Source organism: Aotus nancymaae, unplaced genomic scaffold (genome assembly GCF_030222135.1).
Source record: "Aotus nancymaae isolate 86718 unplaced genomic scaffold, 86718_ANA_hifiasm-v0.15.2.pri h1tg000002l, whole genome shotgun sequence".
In the NCBI taxonomy this organism is placed as follows: domain Eukaryota; kingdom Metazoa; phylum Chordata; class Mammalia; order Primates; family Aotidae; genus Aotus; species Aotus nancymaae.
In genome coordinates, this window is record NW_026988413.1 from 58,162,353 (window position 1) to 58,169,435 (window position 7,083).

General features: G+C 38.2%; 1 non-coding gene across 1 annotated transcript; it reads right to left on the minus strand.

Moving 5' to 3' along the window:
• Positions 1 to 284: 284 nt before the first annotated feature.
• On the minus strand, positions 285 to 391 carry LOC135274291 (U6 spliceosomal RNA). Its single transcript, XR_010342144.1, has one exon. It is a non-coding gene; the product is annotated as a U6 spliceosomal RNA (small nuclear RNA).
• Between the last annotated feature and the right edge of the window lie 6,692 nt (positions 392 to 7,083).

Here is a 7,083-nt window from a genome sequence, read left to right on the forward strand (position 1 = left end):
GCAGCATGAAGTCTGAAATTCCCCTGGAGACATGCTATACTAGCTTGTTATCTACACTGCTTAGTGAAAATGTATAGATTGACAGTTGTACATGGTTTAATAAGTCATAAAGTCTAGGTTTTAGCCATGTGATCGGTGGGCTGTAAAAAACTCCTCAGCAAACGTGTACCTTAGCATGAGCGAAGCTGATGAACTCACAGATGAAATCAGGTATCTGTTTTGAAAAAAAAAAGACGCACAATTGTTGCACATATTTTGGGGGTACTGTGATATTTTGAAACCTGAAAAATATGGAATGCTTTATAAATTTTCCTGTCATCTTTGTGTAGAAGCCATGCCAATCTTCTCTGTATCATTCCAGTTCTAGTATATGTGCTGCCAAAGCAAGCACGAAGCCTACGTATCTTATATTTACCTTAGAGGTTCATAAACCAAAGACGAACCACATCCTATGTGACTAAGATAGGACCCTACAGGGCTGCATTGATAAATCTTGTTCCTCTATGAATGTCTGCACTTTCTCTATGTGTCTGTAGCATATCTTTTACCTTTATAAAGCTTTACAAACTATGTCGTGGGGGGGGTCCCATGAGGACTTTGAATTATCTGATAGTTTGTGACTTCTGTAGCAGCAGTTGCATTTGGAGTCAGCAGCTGGTTTTAAATAAAGAAAAAGAAGCAGCTGATGACAAACAACCTACTGGAACAGAATATAATATGAAAATAAAAGCAAACTGCACCTCCACTAAATAACGATTTCATACATTTGAAAACCACCATTTCCTATTGCTACAGAAGCAGAATCCTTGATATGAGATCTCAGAAAAGCCACCTGCTACCCACCAGCCACATAAAAGAAATATCTTCCTAGTCATTATTCTAGGCGAATGAAATATGGATAAGAAAAATAAAATCATGGCATTCATGAAAAACTGAAGATGAGGATCAAAACAGTTTCACAAATGGAAGCACATTAAGTGACAAAGACAAAACCTGCTGAGAAGAAAGATTCCTGCCAGCATTTAAAATACAACAAAATAAGACATTGTAGATATGAAAGAACATTTAAAAACAGAAATTTAAACTTTAAAAAGAGCCAAGTACTAGATGCTAAATGGGAAAAGACAAAGCTGGGGAAAGAAAATAATTCAAAATTAACTTGTATATTGTCTAAATATAAGATATACAAAAGATAATAGAAATTACTTAAATTGTAGTAAATGACATCAAGAGGATAGAAAGGAGACCAAATGGGCAAACGATACAGTTAGAAAGGAATGAATAGAAGGTAGAAAGACAAAGAAGATGGAATGTACATAACCGGCAAAGAAAATCCAATTTCTATAGAATAAGGGTACCAAAAGAAGCAATAAAGAACAAAATAGAACAAACAACCAAGCAAAGAAACAGAACTAATATTTTTTAAATTAGAATACAAAAAGCTCTCATTTTAAAAAATACCTGGCTCTGCATATAAAAAAGATGCACAGTGTGCCTGAGAAAATTGGCCTAGGACGCTAGATGGCAACACCATGTTCCTCACATTATAAGATTTTAAAGAAAACAGGCAAAAATCATAGACCTCCAATCAAAGATAACAATGCACTGATAAAGCAAAGAAAATTATATTGACATCAGACTTCTTGAGAGGGACTTTAATGCAAGAAGATAATGGCACAGTATATACCGGACACACATAGGAAGAAAATGTAAGACAATAATTTTTTATCCAGGCAAGCTTTCTTTCAACTTTGAAGATTTTAAGAAAACAGTTTTAAACATGCAAGAATTTAAGTTTATGAGTCTTTCCTAAGCAATCTCCTAGAAAATACACTTAGACAAACATGAGCTAATTGAAGAGATTCTGTATAAAATTTTGGAATTAAGCATTGAATAAGTAAAGCTCTATAAAGAGAAAAGAAGACATAGAGGAAGGATGGAGAAAGAGGGAGAGAGGAAAGGGGGCTCTGAGATCAAATAACAGATATGTGCTTTACAAAATAGAAAGACAAAAGTAGGAACAGAAGGGAGAGAGAGAAATGGGGAAATAGAATGTTATAGAAGATTGCCTAATGAGTAGCAGTTAGGAGTCAAATGATAACATTTGAATGCAAGAAAGTTGTGTATATTTAAGAGTAAGAATAGAGCTGTAAAAAAGATAACATGATTAATCAAGACTAAGTGGTGAAGAGGGAAGGAAGAGGAACCGTGTGAATATTTATCTGTTTCTTGTAGAAATTTATTGATACTCCTAAGGAAAATGGAGAATGAGATACTCACACAAAGTTAAACATTATAACTAAAATATAAACTTTTATATTGCTGAAAAAACATAACAAAAGAAAACAAAAAAGTAATTGTATAGTTAATTATTATTATGTTTGTAGGCTTAACTCATTAAAAGTAAAAAATTTCAGATAGAATGACAGCAAAATGCAACTTTGTATTGTATACAAGAGAACCATTTTAAAAAGTTTGAGAGGCTACAAATCAAAGAATGGATGAACGAATAACAAGCAAAACAAAAAAAGAAAGCAGAGATAACTTCCTATCAAAAATAAAGGCTTAAAAGTATTAAATGTGAAGAGCTATTATGTTATAATGTTATACCTTCACAACAAAGATAAAACAGATATAAATCCCTAAATGCTGTGTAATATGCAAACCATTTTTATAAAAGAGAATCTACAGATGATGCATTAGAAACACACTAAGATAAGAGAATTTATTGCAACAAAACTGTCTTAAGTCAAGAGTAAAAGGATTATGTGAATATCTAGATAGATCATATTTATAGCTACATAATTTATTGAGATATACATGCCAATATTAAAAGTATAGCTTCTGACCAATTGCACGTGAAAAATTCTTGAAAAATAAAAATTATAGATCATAAAGAATAACTCAACAGATTACATAAAATTGAAAAGGAAACAATGTTCTCTGACCAAAATACAGACTTTTACATAGAGATTCAACGACCCTCTATAAAATCAGATCTTATGGGATATAGTTAAAACAGTACTTGAAAGAAAATTCATAGCCAAAAATATTCATTTTATTAAAAAATGAAAGAATGAAAATAGCAAATTAAACATCCTATGCAAAATGTCAGGAGCAGGAAAAGTCCAGCCAAAAGAAAGAGAAGAAAGGAATTCATAAAGATAAACGAAGGAAAAAATTAATTAGAAAAAAAGTGATAATTCTTTAAAAGGAAAATGAAAGGCCAGGTGCAGTGGCTCACATTTGTAATCTTAACACTTTGGGAGGCTGAGGCAATGGGATTGCTTGAGCCTAAGAAGTCAAGGCTGCAGTGAGTCATGATTGTGCCACTACAGTCCAGTCTGGGTGACAGAATGAGAACCTGTCTCAAAATAAGAAAATAGGCCAGATGTAGTGGCTTATACCTGCAGTTCCAGCACTTTGGGAGGCTAAGGTGTGTAGATCAACTGAACTTAAAAGTTTGAGACCAGCCTGGCCAACATGGAGAAACCCCATCTCTACTAAAAATACAAAAATTAGCCAGGGGTGGTGTTACATGCCTGTAATTTCAGCTACTTGCGGGGCTGAGGCAGGAGAATCGCTTGAACCCAGGAGGGGGAGGTTGTGGTGAGCCAAGATTGCACCACTGTACTCCAACCTGGGCAACACAGCAAGATTCCATCTCAAAAATAAATAATTAATGAAAAAATAAAAATAAAAACCAAAGCAGATGCAGTGGTACATTCTGTACCTGTATTTCCAGCTGCTACTCAGGAGCCTGAGGCAGGAGAATCACTGGAGCCCAGACGTTTAAGGCCAGCCTGGACAACATAGTAAGATCCTGTCCCTGAAACAAACAAACAAAAACAACTGAATAGACATTTCATCACACATCACACAACCACGTTAGAAAAAAACAGGAAATAGATGACAAGAGTACAGAAACCACTGAATCAATTTTTTTATCTTGAGACAATAAATAAATTTTTAAAATCCACGACATGAAGTAAATGATTTTTTACAAAAGAAAAACATTTGCTAATACTGAGCCCAGGCATGAGAGAAGAAACCAATTTTTTTTATATAAAAAGAAAAAGTTATTAAATAGTTATTAAGAAACAACATAGCATGATGGATTCACAGTGGAATTTCTCAAATCTATAAAGACTAGATAATCCTAGTGCTATTGTGTACATTTCCAGACCATAATTAAAAATTTTTTTTTTAAATGAGTAGTAAAACCTCCAAATTACTTTAAAGCAAATAGCTAAACCTGATAAATATTGTACACAAAATAAAATTGGCAATCAGTTACACCTGCAAACACTTATGCATAAAAGTTCTAAATATTCAAAACACAAAAACATTAACATTAAAATAAGATATGTCACAATCAAGAGAATTTTCACCCAGGGTGTAAGCACCCTAGTATTATCCATTAATATAATTACTCATATTCTTATATCTAAGGATAAATATCTTGATAGTGTCTCAGAGATGCTAAAAATGCATTTGACAAATAAATACTCTTTTTATTACCAATGAAATCATCAACAAATGAATTGACACACATATCATGAACATGACAAAAATGTCTATTTCTCAGTTCAAAGGTCAGCATCTGACATAGCAGTAAATCACTGGCAATAGTCAAAATCAGAAATGAGACGAGGTTGCCTTCTGGGTGTGGTGGCTCACACCTGTTTAAACATTGTATTAATGGCATTAGCCAATGCAATAATATAAGGGAAAGCAAACAGAGGCTTAAGGACATAAAAGGAAGAATTAAAACTATTTGTAGATGATATATTATGCATCTAGAAAACCCAATAAAACCAAAACAATAAATTTACCATTCTAACAGGATATAAAATTGACATACCAAAATAATTACCTACTTATATGTAAATGATGACCAGTTAGAAGATGTACGGGTAAGAGGAACCTATTTACAACAGATTTTTTTGAAGTACTTATGATAAAACATACAAAATATAAAAACATAAATGGGGATAACTTGAACCATTTCTGAACACAATAGTAAAACTTGAGCAAGTTGAAAGAAATACCATGATCTTGGAGAATAAAATCCAGCATCATGAAGAAGATATCAATTTTCCTTAACATGAACATTTAACACAAACTCAATACAAATATCACCAGTGGTTATTTTTTCTTGTTTTGAAATTAGACATCTTAAGTACAGTAAATGTTATTGTTACCTATCCCTCATACCCAAACTTCATTCCTCCTTTTCTCTTATACTCTAATCCACTCAGTCAGCAAATCCCAAGTTTTCAATTCCAAAATATATCTCAGATGCATCACTGTATTCCTTCTCTAATGCCAGCGTCTAAGTCTAAATTGTCATCTCCTGTCTGGATTTTAGTGGTAGTGATAGCAGTGATGGTCCATCTGGAGTGGCCACTGCCATGTCAGCTGCTATGGAGGAGGCGTGGCCAGCGCTGCCTGATCCATGGAGTCAGTGGGAGCTAGGAACAGGTGGAAGCCCTATCCCCTTCCAAGTTGGAGAGGCAGTATCTCCGCCTTCTTGGGTATAGGTGCAGCTGACCAGCCGTGGCTGCCAACCCAGGAATCTCTGCACCCTCTGAGGCCTAGGAAGCCTACTTGTCCCACAAGCTTGGAAGTGCCTGCTGCCACTGCCTAGCCTCTCCCCTCTCCTGGTCGCTGCTCTAATTTCAGAGCAAAGTTGTGGCTGATCCCCTGCTCTGTAACAACCTGGCCAGTTGTGCGCTCACTTGGGGCAGTGCTGACATGACAGCCCCCTGCCACCTCAGCCCCCTCTGGACTTTGGGCACCAACAAGAAAGGGATGGAGGCTGAGGGGGCACTAAAGGCAGCTGGGTACAGGCCTGCAGGCCCACCTTGGCATGAACAACCTGGATGCTATGGGCACCATGGATGGCGGGTTAATGGTGGCAGAAACCAGATAGGTTTCTGGGCAGAAAGGGGTAGGTTCCCTGTGAAACCCTGCCTCAGGCCAAGGATGGCCTAAGGCCTGGAGGCCAGGCTGCCAGTTCTGCAGAGCAGGGTGAAAACTTATAATTTTTTTTCCGGCCTGCCCAAGACCATCCATGGACCAATCGGCATGCACTTCCTCCCTTCTGAAGCCCATTAAAAACCCTGGACTCAGCCAGACTCAGGCAGATGATGGGAGAACCTGCCTGCAGAGAGGAGCTACCCACTGTGGGTCTCTTCTGCCTTGTTCTGTCACTCAGTAAAGCGCCTCTTCACCTTGCTCACCATCCTCTTGTCCGCGTACCTGAGTCTTTCTGGACTTGGGACAAGAACTCAGGACCCACCAAATGGCAGGGCTTGCCTGCCACATTGTGGCTGACAAGAAAGAGAGAAGAGCTGCAGCCACATTGCAGGTGATGAGAAGGAGAGAAGAGCTGCAGCCACCTCACAGGTGATGAGAAAGAAAGAATAGAGAAGGAGCGAAGAGCTGTGGCCACATCGCAGGTGATGAGGAGAGAGGAGAGAAGGAAGGAAGAGCTACAGTCCAGACCTAAGAGCTCACCAAGCCAGGGCTGAAACACTCTGTTTGGGGCTCTGTGATTCCTGGCATCTCCGAAATTCTGGACATCACCACGTTTCCTAGTGCCACCTGTAGAAGCTGCTTGTGATACACCCGGTCCAACCACAGCCTCGCAGGGAGCCAGCACCCATGCTGGTGCCTGGAGCTGCTCACCCTGCCACAGCCAGCATGCCTATCTGTGTGCAGTAGCCAGATTCCACGCTTGCTTGTTCACACACCCCCTCACCACTCCATGCCTGTCTCACCCTTGCCAGATGTGGGATCCAGGCCAATAGCATGAGCCAAGCAAAGCCTGCCAGGCCAAGTCGGGGGAAGAAGTTCAGTGGCAAAGAAGAAGTTTGCCCAAGCCAAAGTCAGGCAACGGTGCCACTGACCACAGAGGTTTCTGGCTGGAAAAGTGACACCCCAAGGATCCCGTAACAATAGCCTTTTAAGTGGTTCTCCTGAGTCTTTTCTTCTCCAAATCCTTCACCATAAAACAGCGGCCAGAATATTTTTTTAATACAAGATACATTACTCTTCCATCTGATACCTTCAGTGACT